The sequence below is a fragment of the Scyliorhinus torazame genome, chromosome 6, assembly GCF_047496885.1.
Source record: "Scyliorhinus torazame isolate Kashiwa2021f chromosome 6, sScyTor2.1, whole genome shotgun sequence".
NCBI lineage: Eukaryota > Metazoa > Chordata > Chondrichthyes > Carcharhiniformes > Scyliorhinidae > Scyliorhinus > Scyliorhinus torazame.
The window spans coordinates 325,116,546-325,135,389 of NC_092712.1; the positions used below are offsets into that span (position 1 = coordinate 325,116,546).

The 18,844-nt window shown below is 51.0% G+C and overlaps 1 protein-coding gene across 1 annotated transcript in view; it reads right to left on the bottom strand.

Moving 5' to 3' along the window:
* Positions 1 to 18,844, bottom strand: part of LOC140425634 (cadherin-18-like) — a 479,986-nt gene that overhangs the window by 444,974 nt on the left and 16,168 nt on the right. The window lies entirely within an intron of this gene.

Below are 18,844 nucleotides of genomic sequence, written 5' to 3' on the forward strand. Positions count from 1 at the left end.
AAAGCCCCGGGGCCGGACGGGTACCAGTGGAGTTTTATAAAAAGTTCTCTGGGATATTGGGGCCGGTGTTGATGAGGATGTTCAATGAGACAGGGAAAGAGGGGTGCTGCCCCCGACAGTGTCACAGGCCACGATTTCGCTGATACTGAAGCAGGACAAGAACCCGGAGCTGTGTGGGTCCTACAGACCGATATCCCTGCTGAATGTGGACGCCAAACTGCTGTCCTCCAGGATGGAGGTTTGCATTCCGGACGTTATTGGGGAGGACCAGACGGGGTTTGTTAAGGGCAGGCAGTTGGTGGCCAATGTAAGAAGGTTGTTAAATGTGATCATGATGCCCCCGGAAGGTAGGGAGGTGGAGGTAGTGATCGCAATGGATGCAGAAAAGGCTTTTGATCGGGTAGAATGGGATTATCTGTGGGAGACACTGGGACGGTTCGGATTCGGGCGGGGCTTTATTGACTGGGTCAGGTTGCTGTATCAGGCTCCTGTGACGAGTGTGCGGACAAATAGGACAACATCGGACTACTTTAGACTGCACCGGGGAACGAGACAGGGATGCCCCCTCTCCCCACTGTTGTTCGCACTAGCTATAGAGCCATTGGCAATTTCTCTGAGAGCCTCAAGGGGCTGGTCCAGGGGGGGGGGGGGGGGGGGGTGGGGGGGGGTGGAGCACAGAGTCTCGCTCTATGCAGACGACCTGCTTCTGAATGTATCAGACGCAGTAGAGGGGATGGAGGAAATCATAAGGATTTTAGGGGAATGTGGCCAGTTTTCGGGGTATAAGCTAAATATGGGGAAAAGTTTGCGGTCCAGGCGAGGGGACAGGAGAGGCGATTGGAGAAGCTGCCGTTTAGATTAGTGAGGGGAAGCTTTCGGTACCTCGGCATTCAAGTGGCGCGGGAATGGGACCGGCTGCATAAATTATATCTGGCCCGGCTAGTAGACCAAATGAAGGACGATTTTCGGAAATGGGACGCGCTCCCGTTGTCACTGGCTGGGAGGGTGCAGGCGGTGAAGATGACGGTCCTCCCGAGATTCCTGTTCGTGTTTCAATATTTCCCCATCGTTATTCCGCGGTCCTTTTTTAAACAGGTCAACAAAGTGATCTTTGCCTTTATTTGGGCGGGCAAGACCCCGCGGGTAAGGAAGGCAATGCTTGAGCGGTGCCGGGGAGAGGGTGGGCTGGCGCTGCCAAATTTTTGTAACTATTACTGGGTGGCAAATATAGCCACGATCAGGAAGTGGGTGGTGGGCGGAGGGTCGGCATGGGAGCGTATGGAGGCGGTTTCATGCAATGTCACCAGTTTGGGGGCGTTGGTAACTGCGCCTCTGCCGTTCCCGCTGGCACAGTACTCCACCAGCCCCGTGGTGGTGGCGGCCCTGAGAGTCTGGGGGCAATGGAGGCCTGGCTACCTGACATGGCTAGCTTGCTCTGTTTGGAGAAAATCACGTTCGCCTTTCGAGGGTCACTGTACGGGTTCGCCCGGAGGTGGCAACTGTTCGTCGACTTCTTCGCGGAAAATTAATCATCAGCAGAAAGGGGGGGGGGGGGGGGTTAGTTTAGCTTAGAGTTGGTGGTTAATAAAGGTGGGACCTGTAAGGGAGGGAGACGGCTTTTGCACTATGTTTATAGTTTCATGTACGTTGTTGTTGTGCCAAAAAATACCTCAATAAAATGTTTATTAAAAAAAAAAAGTTGTACCATTGAGCCTGTATTGTCTCCCCATGTTTCTTTAGCAAAATGCATTACCTCACATTTCACTGCATTGAAGCTCATCAGCCAGGTGTCTGTCCATTCAGCCAACTTGTCAATGGCCCTTTGAGGTCACTCCGCATCATCCTCACAATTCACTTATTCTCCCTAGCTTCGTATCACCCGCAAATTTATAGATTTTGCCCTCAACCCCCTTTCTAAATCATTTATATAAATCAGAAAAAGCAAGGGTCCTAACACGGAGCCCTGGGGGACACCACTTTCAACTCGTCTCCCATCTATATTTACCCTCAGTTTCCTATCTCTCAGCCAACTTCTAATCCATGCTGCCAAGAACCCATCAATCCCAAACATTTTAAATTTGCTAACCAACCTGTCATGTGACACTGTATCAAATGCTTTCTGAAAGTCCAAATATACAACACCCATGGCACTACCCTCATCCACTGCCTGTGTCACCTCGACGAAGAACTCATTCAATTTGTCAGACATGACCTGCCCTTGACAAACCTATGTTGACTGTCTGGTATGAACTTATTTTTCTCTATATTTATTTCATCCCACATTATGGCCTCCATCAGTTTTCCCACTATTGATGTCAAGCTGACAGGCCTGTAGTTTCCTGGGTTGTCCGTTGCCCCTTTCGTAAACAACGGCGTCGCATTTGCAATCCTCCAGTCCCCCGGAACCAATCCTGTGTTCAGAGGGGTCTGGAAAATTTCTGTCAATGCCTCCGCAATATGCTCCCTTACCTCTCTCAGCAATCTAGGATGCATCGCATCCGGGCCTGGCGACTTCTCCACTTGGAGTGCTGCCAGCCTTTTAGCACCTTTTCTTTATCTATCACCACGCTGCACAGTTGCTCAACACCCATGTTTTCAACTGGACCATTGTCACCATCTTCTAATTTGGTAAAGACAGAAGTAAAGTTTTCATTTACCACCACTGCCATACCCTCCGCTTCAGTGAGCAGGTTATCCTGCTTGACCCTTATGGACCCCACTGTATCCTTCATGAATCTTTTACCATTAATATACTTGGAGAACATTTTGCTATTTGTTTTAGCACAGCCTGCAATCCTTTCCTCATGCCCCCTCTTAACCTTCCTTATTCCAGCCTTAGTCTCTCTCCTACATCTGAGATACTCTTCCTGATTTCTATTGCTATTATTATTCCGAAATGCATCATATGCTTCTTTTTTCTTCCTTATTTTATCATCAATATCCTTAGTCATCCAGGGCACTCTAACTTTGGATACCCTGTATTTATTTATCATGGGTACGTACCTAGCTTGCACCCTATTCATTTCCTTTGAAAGTCTCTTAGGTTTCATCCAGTGCTATAACCACCAAAATGTGTTTCCAATCAACCTGATCAACTTCAACTTTTAGACCCCTAAAATTTGCCCTTTTCCAGTCTGGGATATTAATCCATGACTGATTTTTATCGTTTTCCAAATTAATATTGAATCGTATTATATTATGATCGCTACTTCCCAACGGCTCACCGACTCTGACGCTCTCCACCTGCCCTGCCTCATTTCCTAGGACCAGATCCAGCATACCTTGCTCCCTGATAGGACTGGAAATGTACTGTTCCGGAAAGTTCTTCTGCTGTAGCTGGTATTGAAATATTGCTGCCAATATTCAAGTTTTATGTGGAAATGTGAAAGACTCCTGAAAGATGAGAGAAGAAGTAACATTCCAAAGAAAAAGGAAGAATTTGAATGTATATCACATCTTTCATGATTTCAGGACGTCACAAGTCACTTCACAACCAACAAAGCATTTTTGAAACGTGTTTACGCTTGTAAAGAAATAAATACGAATGAATGCAATTTAAAATAAAAATGCATATAATTTGTGGCCTGCTTGAGGAGAAGTTTACCTCAAAAATATTTGACCAATATGCTCAAAGGAGCTATTTTTTATTAAAAGCCAAAACTAAAGATAAATTATGTCACCCTGACAGGTGGCCAATTTACACTTTCCATGTGACTACACAGTGGAAAATGGGACATCAAGTGGAAACATTGGAAAAAGCTGTTGAAAAATCAAACTGTGCACATTTTCTCCACAGGACAGTGCTCTATCATTATGTGATATTTCTATAGATAGCATAATATTTCCCTGTTATAAAAAGGGTTTATTGAGAAGATTGCTTTCTTCAATGGATCCTTTCAACTCCAGCTTTTAGATTCAAACCCAGCCCAAATTGACTGGACAAAATTATCCTCTCCCGAATCGAACGGCCGAGTCCGAAATAAAATATTCTCGATGAGAATAATGCTGGCCTCAATGAGGATAAATTCACAGTGCAACTGGCCCTTCCTGCCGCACAGCTGTCAATCTCTCTCTCAGAGGCCACGATAACAATGGAGAAAATGGCAAAACTATTGTTCAGAACTTACACAAGAAAGAACATTCTTTGAGACTAGAATTAAGTTTTGTTTCTGAGGATCTTTATTCTGATTCTAAATCGTGATGGATTTATCTTTTGGTGCTAAATCAGGATGCATTAAATAAATAACTGTTCCTGCTCCGTCATGACTCATCTTATCAAAAGGTCTTTTAAAGGAATAATTAGCAAAGGCGAGAAGTAAACATAATTCTGTTGTGAATTGGATCAAGTGTGAGAGTTTTGATCATTTACTTTCTGCAGTAATTTATGAATGTTAGTTTGGAGCATGGAATGGCAATATTGGAAAAGGTAATCAACGCTAGCTTCACAAGAAGGTATGAATATACTAGAACCCTGGTAGCACCTGCCTGAAGCTGAAATGTTGGCTTTAAAGAGATATATGCGAGAGAGGTAAAAGTCCCATTTCTGGCTAATATTGAATGAGTATTTGGGTTTTTAATTAAGTAAAAATATTGAAAACTTGCAACAATAAAATTAATGATAAATACATTAATATGGTGATATGCCTGGAGATAATATTTCATGTTCTCAACAGTATGATCCCCCACCAGAAGATGGCATTAGACATTCGTCAGGTGACATCCGGCTGTTAGCTGAAGGTTGGAAGGCGTACATGAGGGCAATCGTGCATGGGTAGTTCCAGGAGAATCTAATGCAACTCTGTAATGACGTGGTCTGTATAGCATTCTAATTGCTACTTTACAACATGTGCATCAATGAATCATCATTCTAGTTAACTCACCAGCAGTTCTGTAGATTCACTGCACAGACAAGATCACAGAACACAACAATTAATGGCTCAGGAGATCTCTGAGAATGTGATTCTGTAAAGTTATGGCAGGATGGGCGGCATGTGGCGCAGTGGATAGCACTGGGACTGCGGCGCTGAGGACCCATGTTCGAATCCCGGCCCTGGGTCACTGTCCGTGTGGAGTTTGCACATTCTCCCCGTGTCTGCGTGGGTTTCACCCCCACAACCTAAAGATGTGCAGGTTAGGTGGATTGGCCACGCTAAATTGCCCCTTAATTGGAAAAAATAATAATAATTGGGTACTCCAAATTTATTTTTTAAATGTTATGGCAGGATCATAGCAACCACAACACTCTGCCATTGAGCTGAATGACATGAGTAGTGATTCGTGCTGAGGACCAAGCTGAGTCATCGGAAGATGGCTATTCCCTCCTCCATCAAAGAAACCAGAAATTGCTGGATCACTGGTTCAGTATCAGGGGCCTGATTTAAATGCAGAACAAACATTCTCTGCATCCCCATGATGTTTTAAATCTGAACACAAACACAGGCTTGATCTCTTCAAGAGGCCTTGTGCTGAATATTGAATGCGAGAGTCACATCACAGTCTTTTTGAAGAATAGGGCGTCCTTTCTCTCTGCCACATTCCTCCTGCTTAAGGAAGTGTCAAAGTCCAGGACAGAATGTATCTGAGTTCTGACAGAGTTTCAGCTGTTCCATCAAACTCCTGTTGCAAAGGTTGAGCAACGTAGAGGCCTCCAGCTGCATTTGTGCAAATTTTAGTTAAAACTCTAACCTTAATGCAGCCATTCGTTGGAATATTCCTCAAGTAAGGGGACGGAAACTGTAGGCAGTTCTCCAGTTGCGGTCTTGGTAGGGGCTGGTTTAGCACAGGGCTAAATTGCTGGCTCAGACCAAGGCAGACCAGCAGCACGGTTCAATTCCCGTACCAGCCTCCCCGAACAGGTGCCAGAATGTGGCGACTAGGGGCTTTTCACAGTAACTTCATTTGAAGCCTACTTGTGACAATAAGCGATTTTCATTTCATTTCATTTCACCAATGCCCGCTACAGTTGCAAAAAAATTTCCCTATTTTTGTACTCTATTCCATGAGCAATGGTTGCCAAAATTCCATTTGCTTTCCGAATTGCCTTTTTATTCATTCGATCAAAATGGATAAATTCCATTTGTCAAGTTTTTGCCCACTCACCAAACCTCTCCATATCCATTTGTAAATTTCTTATTTCCTCATTGCAACTTACTGTCCAACCTAATTTAGGTTAGGGATTTTGGTCATTAGGATGGAGGAGAAATGTCTTCATTCGGGAGGTTGTGAATGTTTGGAATTCTCTCCCCCAGAGGAACTGTCATTAAGTACATTTAAGACAGAGATTGATATGTTTTTGTACAACAAGCAAATGCAATTTTAGGTTGGCAGGAAAGTGCAATTTATGCAGAAAGTCAGGATTAATCTTGTTGCAAATTGGCACAGGCACAAGGGGACAGGTAGTCTATTCCTGCTTCTATTTGTGCTCCTGCCTCGTTACAGCTTTGGTCCAAACATGGACAGAGAAGCTGAACTGACGATGTGAGGTGAAGGTGACTGCTGTTGACATCAAGGCAGCATTTGAATGAGTGTGACACCAAGGAACCTTAACAAAACTGGAGTCAATAGAAATCAGGGCTGCAGTCATTCCTCGCACAAAGGAAAATGGTTGTTGTTGTGGACGGTCAATCATCTCAGTCCCATGCAGGAGTTCCTCAGGCTAGTGCCACAAGCCTAAGCACCTTCAGTTGCTTCATCGATGACCCTGCTTCCATCATAAGTTAAGTGGGGATGTACAATCATTGAATTTACCATGTTCAGCACCATTCATGACTCCTCAGATATTGAAGGACTCCACGTCAATATGCAGCAAGACCGAGCCAACATTCGTGCTTGGGTTGATAAATGGTGTAACATGTGTGCCACACAAATGTTTTGTGTGTTTGAAGTCTAGATAGAGGTTTTGGGGGATTGTCCATTCTCCCAAAGTATACTGCTCAATACTGTAGTTTCTCAAACCCATTATCCTTTTTATACATCAGCATCACATATGATTCTGATGTCTTTACTCTATAAGGGCCAGACAAAGATCAGCTTCAACAAGGGAGAATTTAACCATCTCCCTTTGACATTCAATGGTATTCCTGTAACTCCGCATTATCAACATCCTGGAGGCTACCAGTGCCCAGAAACTGAACTGCACCAGCCATATCATTCCTGGGCGGGATTCTCCACTCCCGCGCCGAAGTGGCCGCGCCGTCGTGAACGCCGTCGAGGTACACGATGGCGCGAAACGGCCCCGATCCCGACCGATTCAGGCCCCGACAATGGGCTAGGTTCGGGGCCGCGTCATCTACACGCGCCAGGCCTTGTCGACGTGTAAAGGCGGCGCCGCATAGATGACGCGGCCGGCGCCGCATAACTGGCGTTACCCGCGCATGCGTGGTTGCCGTCCTCTCTGGGTCTGCCCCACAAGAAGATGGCGGACGGATCTTGCAGGCCGCGGAAGGAAGGAGGTCCTCCTTCAGAGAGGACGACCCGACGATCGGTGGGCACCGATCATGGGCCATGCCACATTTGAGGTACCCCCCGGTGCAGGTTCCCCCCCCCCCCACCCCCTGCAGGCCGCCCCCCCACAGCGTTCCCGCGCTGTTCCCGACGGCAGCGACCAGGTGTGGACGGTGCCGGGGGGAACCCGCCGTTTTGGCCTGGCCGCTTGGCCCATCCGGGCCTGAGAATAGCGGGGGTGCCGGAGAATCGCCATTTTGGGTGTCTCCGGCGATTCTCCGGCCTGTGGCCCGGGGAACTCGACCGGGCCGTTCTCACCGCTTGGGAGAATCGCGGGAGGGCGTCGGACCGGCATCCTGGGAAATTTTGGTGGCCCAGGCGATTCTCCCAACCGGCGCGGGAGTGGAGAATCTCGCCCACTGTGTCTGCAAGTGCAGCTCAAAAGCTAGGAATCATGCAGTGATTAACTGACCTCCTGACTCTGCAAAGCCTGCGCACCATCTACAAGACACAAGTCAGGAGTGTGATGCAATATTATCCATTAACATGGGTGAGTGAAGCTCAAACAACACTCAAGAAGCTTGTCACTATCAAAGCAGCCCACTTGATTGTCACCCAATTCATCACCTTAAAAAGTCACTCCCTTCACCACAGTAACAACAGTGTGAGGAATCTACAAGATGCACAACAGCCACTCACCAAGGTTCCTTAGACAGAACCTTCCAAATCATGGCCTCTACCATCTAGAAGGACAAGAGCAGCAGATACCTGGAAACTCCACCACCTGGAGGTTCCCCTCCAAGTCACTCACCATCTTGACTTGGAAATATATCACCATTCCTTCACTGTCACTGGAGCAACATCCTGGAACTCCCTCCCAAACAGCACAGTGGGAGTATCTACACAACAGGGACTGCAGCGGTTCAACAAAGCAGCTCACCTCCACCTTGTCAGGGGCAATTATGAATGGGTAATAAATGCTGGCCTAGCTATTGATGCACGATCAATGACCACTAAAGCGAGGTTGTAGTCCAACTGAAGGCTTTAATAAGCTAGATGTTTCTCCCAGCAGCTCAGGTACAGAATGAAGGCTGCTGGGGCGGCACGGGCTCTTATACCCCGCCTAACAGGGCGGAGCTACCATACAGCTTGACCAATAGGAAGCATACAATATCTACTAATGGTGTTCCAGCATTACCAGGTACCGTAATACCTCTACACAGACTACCACATTCACCCCCTGTTAAAAAAAGAGTCCGGCGGGGGTGGTGGCCTAATAATACAACATGGTAACGTGGTAGAAATTATAGTTATGGAGGTACCGTAATACCGCCGTCCAGCATATTGTAACTATTTACAATTCTATTTACTATTTAAAATTTATGATTCAGAATGAGCTATACACTTTAAAATAAAGCAATCAGTCGATCGGGGGCCCTCATCGTCCTCTGTGATTGTCAAAGCTTCGGTGGTGACTCCGGTGGAGGCTCGGGCATCTGTGACTCCGGGAGCGTGGCCTCAATCTCTGTGGCAGCTTCGACAGCCCTAGTCGGCGCTGGTGGAGAAAACAGTTGACCTGGGAAGGGAGCGTCTGCGGGGTGCGTCAGTGGGTGGGGGGACCTAGACGGGGCCGGTGGATGGACCGATCCTCCTGTAAGGTGCACTGGTGGAAGGGACGGTCGGACTGGTGGCTGGGGTATGCGTGGGGCTCCGGCGGGCGCCAGGTCGCGTAGGGAGACCGTATCTTGTCGGCTGTCGGGGTACGCCCTAGGCGTACTGGGGGTTAGAGTGGAGAAGATGGACCCTCTCGACCAATGGGTCCGACTTGTGCACCCGCACGTGTTTTCGGAGCAGGATGGGTCCGGGAGCTGCCAGCCAGGTCGGGAGCGAGGTCCCAGAGGAGGACATCCTGGCGAAGACAAGGAGACGTTTGTGAGGTGTCTGGTTGGTTGTGGTACAAAGCAGTGACCGGATGGAGTGGAGGGCATCTGGGAGGACTTCCTGCCAGCGGGAGACTGGGAGATTCCTGGACCCGTAGGGCCAGTAGGACGGTCTTCCAGACCGTTCCATTCTCCCTCTCTACCTGTCCGTTTCCCCGGGGGTCGTAACTGGTCGTCCTGCTCGAGGCGATGCCCTTGCTGAGCAGGAATTGACGCAGTTCATCGCTCATAAAGGAGGACACCCTATCACTATGTATGTAAGCGGGGAACCCGAACAGTGCAAAGCTGCTGTGGAGGGCCTTGATGACGGTGGTTGTGGTCATGCGGGGCAGGGGATGGCGAATGGGAACTGGAAGTACTCATCAATCACGTTCAGGAAGTACGTGTTGCGGTCAGTGGAGGGGAGGGGAACTTTGAAGTCCATGCTGAGGCATTCAAAGGGACGGGAAGCCTTTATCAGGTGCGCTTTCTCTGGCCGGTAGAAGTGCGGTTTGCACTCCGCGCAGATTTGGCAGTCCCTGGTGACGGACCTGACCTGCTCGATGGAGGAGGGCAGGTTGCGGGTCTTGATAAAATGGAAAAAGCGAGTGACCCCCGGGTGGCAGAGGTCCTCGTGGAGGGCTCGGAGGCGGTCCACTTGTGTGGTGGCACATGTGCTGCGGGACAGGGCATCAGGAGGCTCGTTTAGCTTCCTGCGACGATACAAGATCTCGTAGTTGTAGATGGAGAGTTCGATCCTCCACTGCAAGATCTTATCGTTTTTTATCTTGCCCCGCTGTGCATTATCGAACATGAAAGCAACCGACCGTTGGTCCGTGAGGAGAGTGAATCTCCTGCCGGCCAGGTAATGCCTCCAATGTCGCACAGCTTCTACTATGGCCTGGGCCTCCTTTTCGACTGAGGAGTGGCGGATCTCGGAAGCATGAAGGGTACGGGAGAAGAAGGCCACGGGTCTGCCCGCTTGGTTGAGGGTGGCCGCCAGAGCTACGTCGGACGCATCGCTCTCGACCTTGAAGGGGAGGGACTCGTCGATGGCATGCATCGTGGCCTTTGCAATGTCTGCTTTGATGCGGCTGAAGGCCTGGCGGTCCTCTATCGACAGGGGAAAGTCTGTGGATTGGATCAAGGGACGGGCCTTGTCCGCGTAGTTGGGGATCCACTGGGAGTTGTAACTGAAAAACCCTAGGCAGCGCTTCAGGGCCTTGGAGCAGTGAGGGAGGGGAAACTCTATAAGGGGGCGCATGCGTTCAGGGTCGGGGCCTATAACTCCATTTCGCACTACGTAGCCGAGGATGGCTAGGCGGTCGGTGCTAGACACGCATTTATCCTTGTTGTATGTAAGGTTAAGGATCTTTGCGGTCGGGAGGAATTTTCAGAGGTTGGTGTCGTGGTCCTGCTGGTTGTGGCCGCAGATGGTGACATTATTGAGATACGGGAATGTTGCCCTCCACGAGGACCTCTGCCACCCGGGGGTCACTCGCTTTTTCCATTTTATCAAGACCCGCAACCTGCCCTCCTCCATCGAGGAGGTCAGGACAGCCACCAGGGACTGCCAAATCTGCGCGGAGTGCAAACCGCACTTCTACCGGCCAGAGAAAGCGCACCTGATAAAGGCTTCCCGTCCCTTTGAATGCCTCAGCATGGACTTCAAAGTTCCCTTCCCCTCCCCTACCGGTCAACCATTCGGCCCATCTTGCACTGGAAGACCGAGACCCCATTGGTGACACCGAAGGGAACCCTTAAGAAGTGATAGAGCCGCCCATCTGCCTCGAAGGCAGTGTATTTGCGGTCACTAGTGCAGATGGGGAGCTGGTGGTAGGCGGACTTAAGATCCACCGTGGATAAGACCTTGTAATGCGCGATCCTGTTTACCAGGTCGGATATGTGGGGGAGAGGGTACGCGTCCAGCTGCGTAAACCTGTTGATGATCTGACTGTAGTTGATAACCATCCTATGCTTCTCCCACGTCTTTACCACCATTACTTGAGCTCTCCAGGGGCTGTTACTGGCTTCAATGACTCCTTCCCTCAGTAGCCTTTGGACCTCTGACCTAATAAAGATCCGGTCCTGGGCACTGTACCGTCTGCTCCTGGTGGCGACGGGTTTGCAATCCGGGGTGAGGTTCGCAAACAGGGAAGGCGGATCGACCTTGAGGGTCGTGAGGCCACAGACAGTGAGGGGGGGGGGGGGGTATATGGCCGCCGAATTTGAAAGTTAAACTTTGGAGATTACACTGGAAATCTAAACCTAGGAGTGTGGCCATGGAGAGGTGGGGAAGGACGTAGAGCCGGTAATTTTTAAACTCCCTTCCCTGGACTGTGAGGTTTGCTACACAAAACTCCTTTATCTCTACTGAGTGGGAACCGGGGGCCAGGGAGATTTTTTGATTAACGGGATGGACGAGGAGAGAACAGCGCCTTACCGTGTCGGGGTGTATGAAGCTCTCCATGCTCCCAGAGTCGATTACGCAGGACGTCTCGTGCCCGTTGATTAGTACTGTCATTGTAGCAGTTGAGAGTGTTCGAGGCCGGGACTGATCCAGGGTCACCGAGGCTAATCTCAGCAGTTGAGTGTTCTCTTCGGGCAGTGTGTGGTCAGCCGAGCTGGGGTCCTGGGAGTCCATCCAAGGTGGCGGCTCCCATTGGTCGCACATGGCTGGAGGTGCACAAAATGGCGACGCCCATCCATCGAACGCGGCGTCCGTGGGACAAGATGGCGGCGCCCGGGTGCCGCACGTGGCCCTGGAGGAGGAAGATAGCGGCACCCGCTGGCCACACAGGGACCGTGGAGAGGTTTGTGGTGGCGGTCCGCATTCGCCGCCGGAGACCGCGGCAACCGCACGGGCCTGGCATACCACCACAAAGTGGCCCTTTTCACCGCATCCCTTGTAGGTGGATGCGCGGGCCGGGCTGCGCTGGCGGGGGTGCTTGGCCTGCCCGCAAAGTTAGCAGCGGGGCCCCCTGGGGTTGCCAGGCCGCCTTGCAGCACAAGCTTGTGGGGGGATGGGGGATGTCTTGGGGTCGGCTGCGGAGGGGTTACACGCTGCCCAGGGGGCTGCCGCGCGGTCGGGAACGTAAGCGCGGGTGTTTCTGGAGGCCAATTCCAGGAAGCCGGCAAGGGCCCGTGCCTCCTTGAGGCCTCGGGTGTCTTTTTTCCAGCACTCCCTGGTGGATTTGGGAGGACAGCATACCTGCCATGAAAGCGTCCCGGATCAAGAGTTCTGTGTGGTCGTTCGCCGAAACCTGCGGGCAGCTGCAGTTTCTCCCCAACACCAGGAGTGCACGGTAGAATTCTTCCAGCGATTCCCCAGTGATTTGTTGCCTCGTTGCTACCAGATGTCGGCCGTAGACCTGGTTTACTGGGTGGATATAATGTCCTTTTAGCAGCTCGATTGCCGCATCATCCTCAATGAGGGTGTAAATTTCTGGGCTCACCCTCGAGTGCAGGACTTGCAATTTCTGTTCTCCCGTGGGTCTGTTTTCGGCCGTTCCGAGATATCCTTTAAAACACGCCTGCCAGTGCTTGAAGATCGCCGCTGAGTTCGCCGCGTGGGGGCTGAGTTGCAGACACTCCGGCTTGATTCGGAGCTCCATCCTTTCACATCTAGCTTATTAAATTGGTGCACGATCAATGACCACTAAAGCGAGGTTGTAGTCCAACTGAAGGCTTTAATAAGCTAGATGTTTCCCCCAGCAGCTCAGGTACAGAATGAAGGCTGCTGGGGCGGCACGGGCTCTTATACCCCGCCTAGCAGGGAGGAGCTATCATACAGCTTGACCAATAGGAAGCATACAATATCTACCAATGGTGTTCCAGCATTACCAGGTACCGTCATACCTCTGCACAGACTACCACAGCCATATCCCATGAGAGAGCTTTTTTTTAATTTCATACGATCGTGTGTTATATTACTTAGCTAATGCTGTAATAAATCTGAAACCAAGTTATTCCATTTTTAATGATCATTGATGTAATATTCTTTGTTGTAGCCGCAAAGAGAATGAATCAGAGGTGGCACATGTTGATTTTGTACAACACAGGGCAGGGGGTTTATTTACAAGATGGTGCTCAAACAGGCACCACAGTGAACTCCACAAAGCCCTCAAAACATTCCAATGGTGTCATTGTGTAACATGTAACATTACACCAGCTGATACATCACAGCCGACATAAGAAATAATGATGTTGGTTATTTACATAGAAATAGAGAAGTAAATGAGTTGTTAGTCATAACATCAACTTATCTCTAAATGGGCAGCACGGTGGCGCAGTGGTTAGCACTGCTGCCTCACGGCGCCGAGGTCCCAGGTTCGATCCCGGCCCTGGGTCACTGTCCGTGTGGAGTTTGCACATTCTCCCCGTGTCTGCGTGGGTTTCGCCCCCACAACCCAAAGCTGGGCAGGGCAGGTGGATTGGCCGCTCTTTGGAGGTCCACCAACAAAACAGAAGAAAAGAAACACACTGAGAGACAAGGCAACAAAGTGCCGGTCCTGTTAGGGGCACTGCCCAAACGTAACAAAGGTCAACACAAACATAAAAACATCAAATAAGAGTGCAGTTAAAGGGGTCAATAAAGCCCCCCAAACCCTGCGGTGCCCACCGGGCACGGAATAGGTGGATTGGCCATGCTAATTTGTCCCTTAATTGGAAAAAATTAATAATTGGGTCCTCTAAAAAAATTTTTTTTTAAACTTAGCTCTAAATAAGTTAACATTTATAAATTACTCCAACTCGTGCATTTCGGATAATTGTCAAACTGTAGCTGGATGCTTCTTAAATCAGTTAGTTTATGCTGATATCAGTTTTAGATATAGAGTAGATTTTATACATTTTCACGCCGGAGGAACATATTTAAAATTCAAGGCTGGCGATCGCATGCTGCCAAAGGATTTTCTGCCTTTTTAAAATGAATGGACATGAAATCCTATTGGGCCTGTGGATCTCCCTGTCTGCATTCACAATGTACGTTCTGAGTGCTTTGAGCTCCACACTGGAAGAATTAATTTGTAAAATCTACCCTCACACATGGTATCCTGGACATAATTCTAAATCCTGATCCTTTTTCCAACAGAGCTTATCCCAGTTACAGTGGTATATGTTATTTTCTGCATGGACAGTGAATGCTGAGGGATATATTATAATTCCACATAAGTGACTCCCAGCAAAGGAAATGTTAGCAAAATAATTCCAAGAATTCTTCATTTGTGGTAGCATGGCACTTCTTGACTACCGGAATGTTTGTGTTTAACAGCTTTCAATTTGCTTTTATTTTGCAGTGTTGAGGGAAACGCCTGGGGGGGGGGGGCGGGGGGGGTGCTTTCTCTGGCACAAGAGGAAAAGACAATTAGAGTATTATGGCTACACTTGACAAAATTGTTGATGGTTAATTAAATGACATATTGCTGCCTTTGATTCACTGAATAATTGATAATCAGTGACCGAGTAATGTAACCATCACAGAACATGTTTCCAAACTGCCTTGTTACACACTGAGAAAGGTAGCTTGTAAAATCAGAGTTACCTTTTGATAAATGGGTGTACTGCTGCGTGTTACTGATGACACGCAGGGACAATGTCAACGCTCCACTCACTGTTGCTCTTCACTATGCGTTTCCAGGTGACATTAAGGGAATCACATTACTTGGATTGATTTCCTTTCTCGTGTCATAGCACCAAACTTTGGAAGAAACTCCATTCATGGGCAGAGCCGTTTGTGCTCTCAATAGAAGAGGAGACTTAAAGAAGACCGATCTAATAATAATGTCACTTTGAGCATTTTCATCACATCTGGAGTTTTCCTTGGGCTATTTTTCCCTGGGCGGAGTGGATGTTCACCACGTCGAGGAGGAAAGTCGGCCAGAAGTCGATACACACCAAGGAAGCTCGCTCTGTAGGCACAGCGCTCTGTGGGCACACCGCTCTGTAGGCACAGCGCTCTGTGGGGACACCGCTCGGTGGGCACACCGCTCTGTGGGCACACTGTTATGTGGGCACACCACTCTGTGGGCACACTGTTATGTGGGCACACCGCTCTGTGGGTACACCGTTCTGTGGGCATATCGCTCTGTGGGCACACCGCTCTGTGGGCATATCGCTCTGTGGGCACACCGCTCTGTGGGCACACCGCTCTGTGGGCACATCGCTCTCTGGACACACCGCACTGTGGGCACACCGCTCTGTGGGCACACTGCTCTGTGGGCACACCGCTCTGCGGGCACACTGCTCTGTGGGCACACCGCTCTGTGGGCACACCACTCTGAGGGACCACCGCTCTGTGGGCACACTGTTATGTGGGCACACTGCTCTGTGGGCACTCTGCTCTGAGGGCACACTGTTATGTGGGCACACCGTTCTGTGGGCACACCGCTCTGTGGGCACACCGCTCTGTGGGCACACCACTCTGTGGGTACACCGCTCTGTGGGAACACTGATCTGTGGGAACACTGCTCTTTGGGCACAACGCTCTGCGGGCACAGCGCTCTGTGGGCACAGCACTCTGTGGGCACACTGCTCTGTGGGCACACCACTCTGAGGGCACACTGCTCTGTGGGCACACTGCTCTGTGGGCACACCACTCTGTGGGCACACCGCTCTGTGGGCACACTGTTCTGTGGGCATACCGCTCTGTGGGCACACCGCTCTGTGGGCACACTGCTCTGTGGGCACACCGCTCTGTGGTCACACTGCTTTGTGGGCACACTGCTCTGTGGGCACACCGCTCTGTTGGCACACCGCTCTGTGGGTACACCGCTCTGCGGGCACACCGCTCTGTGGGCACACCGCTCTGTGGGCACACCGCTCTGTGGGCACAACGCTCTGTGGGCACACTGATCTGTGGGCACACTGCTCTGTGGGCACACCACTCTGCGGGCACACCACTCTGCGGGCACACCGCTCTGTGGGCACAGCACTCTGTGGGCACAGCGCTCTGTGGGCACAGCACTCTGTGGGCACACTGCTCTGTGGGCACACCACTCTGAGGGCACACTGCTCTGTGGGCACACTGCTCTGTGGGCACACCACTCTGTGGGCACACCGCTCTGTGGGTACACCGCCCTGCGGGCACACCGCTCTGTGGGCACACGGTTATGTGGGCACACCGCTCTGCGGGCACACTGCTCTGTGGGCACACCGCTCTGTGGGCACACCACTCTGTGGGACCACCGCTCTGTGGGCATACTGTTATGTGGGCACACTGCTCTGAGGGCACACCGCTCTGAGGGCACACTGTTATGTGGGCACACTGCTCTGTGGGCACACCGCTCTGCGGGCACACCGCTCTGTGGGCACACTGCTCTGTGGACACACTGCTCTGTGGGCACACTGCTCTGTGGGCACAGTACTCTGTGGGCACACTGCTCTGTGGGCACACCACTCTGTGGGCACACCGCTCTGTGGGCACACTGTTCTGTGGGCATACCGCTCTGTGGGCACACCGCTCTGTGGGCACACTGCTCTGTGGGCACACCGCTCTGTGGTCACACTGCTTTGTGGGCACACCGCTCTGTGGGCACACCGCTCTGTTGGCACACCGCTCTGCGGGCACACCGCTCTGTGGGCACACCGCTCTGTGGGCACACCGCTCTGTGGGCACAACGCTCTGTGGGCACACTGATCTGTGGGCACACTGCTCTGTGGGCACACCACTCTGCGGGCACACCACTCTGCGGGCACACCGCTCTGTGGGCACAGCACTCTGTGGGCACACTGCTCTGTGGGCACACCGCTCTGTGGGCACACCGCTCTGTGGGCACACTGCTCTGTGGGCACACCGCTCTGTGGGCACATCGCTCTGCGGGCACACTGCTCTGTGGGCACACCACTCTGTGGGCACACCGCTCTGTGGGCACACCGCTCTGTGGGCACACCGTTCTGTGGGCGCACCGTTCTCTGGGCACACCGCTCTGTGGACACACCGCTCTGTGGGTACACCACTCTGTGGGCACACCACTCTGTGGGCACACCGCTCTGTGGGTACACCACCCTGCGGGCACACTGCTCTGTGGGCACAGCGCTCTGTGGGCACACCGCTCTGTGGGCACATCGCTCTGCGGGCACACCGCTCTGTGGGCACATCGCTCTGCGGGCACACTGCTCTGTGGGCACACCACTCTGTGGGCACACCGCTCTATGGGCACACTGCTCTGTGGGCACATGGTTCTGTGGACACACCGTTCTCTGGGCACACCGCTCTGTGGGCACACCGCTCTGTGGGCACCCGGCTCTGTGGGCACCCGGCTCTGTGGGCACACCGCTCTGTGGGCACACAGATTGATTGGCAGACGTCCCAGTGTCAAACAGTGAGAGAAGTCCACTCTCTGGAGCTGCTGGTTAATCAGATTGGCTGGCAGCTCCAGCTGAGCGGGCAGTGCCCGGACTGCAAGAAGGAGCATGGAGGAGATCATGGCTGCCCCAGGAAAGGAACTTCAGGGTTTTGGGTGCACAGAGGGATTCTAGAATCCAGAGAGGGACGGGGCGCTGGGGACGGGAAACGGTTGAGGAGGAAGTGGGTGCAGGGGCCAAGCTCAGGACTGAGTTCTGAAGAAGTCATTTTTGAATTGAAAAGTTAACTCGGTTTCTCTCTCCACAGATACTCACAGACCTGCTGCGTTTACCCAGAAGTTTCTGATTTCAGTGCAAGTCAGTTTTTGTATCTATGACACAATGGTGTGTGGGCAGAGGAAGGGTTAATGTGGTCCTGGAGAACAGTACCACCCAAATTATGATAGAGAGTCACATGATGGTAGGCGGCCTGTGGAGAAGAGTCTGCAAGGAGCCAGGAGGGAGACAGCACCCATGCATGGCAGGACATTAATAGCACAGTGGTTAGCACCATTGCTTCACAGCTCCGGGGTCCCAGGTCCGATTCCCGGCTTGGGTCACTGTCTGTGCGGAGTCTGCACATCCTCCCCGTGTCTGCGTGGGTTTCCTCCGGGTGCTCCGGTTTCCTCCCACAAGTCCTGAAAGACGTGCTGTGAGGTGAATTGGACATTCTGAATTCTCCCTCAGTGTACCCGAACAGGCGTCGGAGTGTGGCGACTAGGGGCTTTTCACAGTAACTTCATTGCAGTGTTAATGTAAGCCTACTTGTGTCAATAAAGATTATTTTTAAAAATATAGATAGATACGGGACAATAATAAGTGGCTCATGTTTAACCACACGAGCCTCCCAACCTCTTAACGAGACACCAAACAGCCTTTGTAACATGGTGGTCGTACAGAATGGAACCAAAGATCCCAGAGAAACTGGAGGAGGAAGCTAGGACCAGAAAGCATGAAAAATTAACAAAACTGAAGCCTGACTCGAGGGACGCGTGTCTAAATTTGGAGACAGTTGGAGATCACCTAAACAATTGAACGCATATTTTGATTGTTTAAAAAGGAAGCTGCACTGTAGGCACGGAGGCTGAAGGACTCCACCTGGGCATGTGGGCATTGCGAGACCTGATCAAATGCAGTCT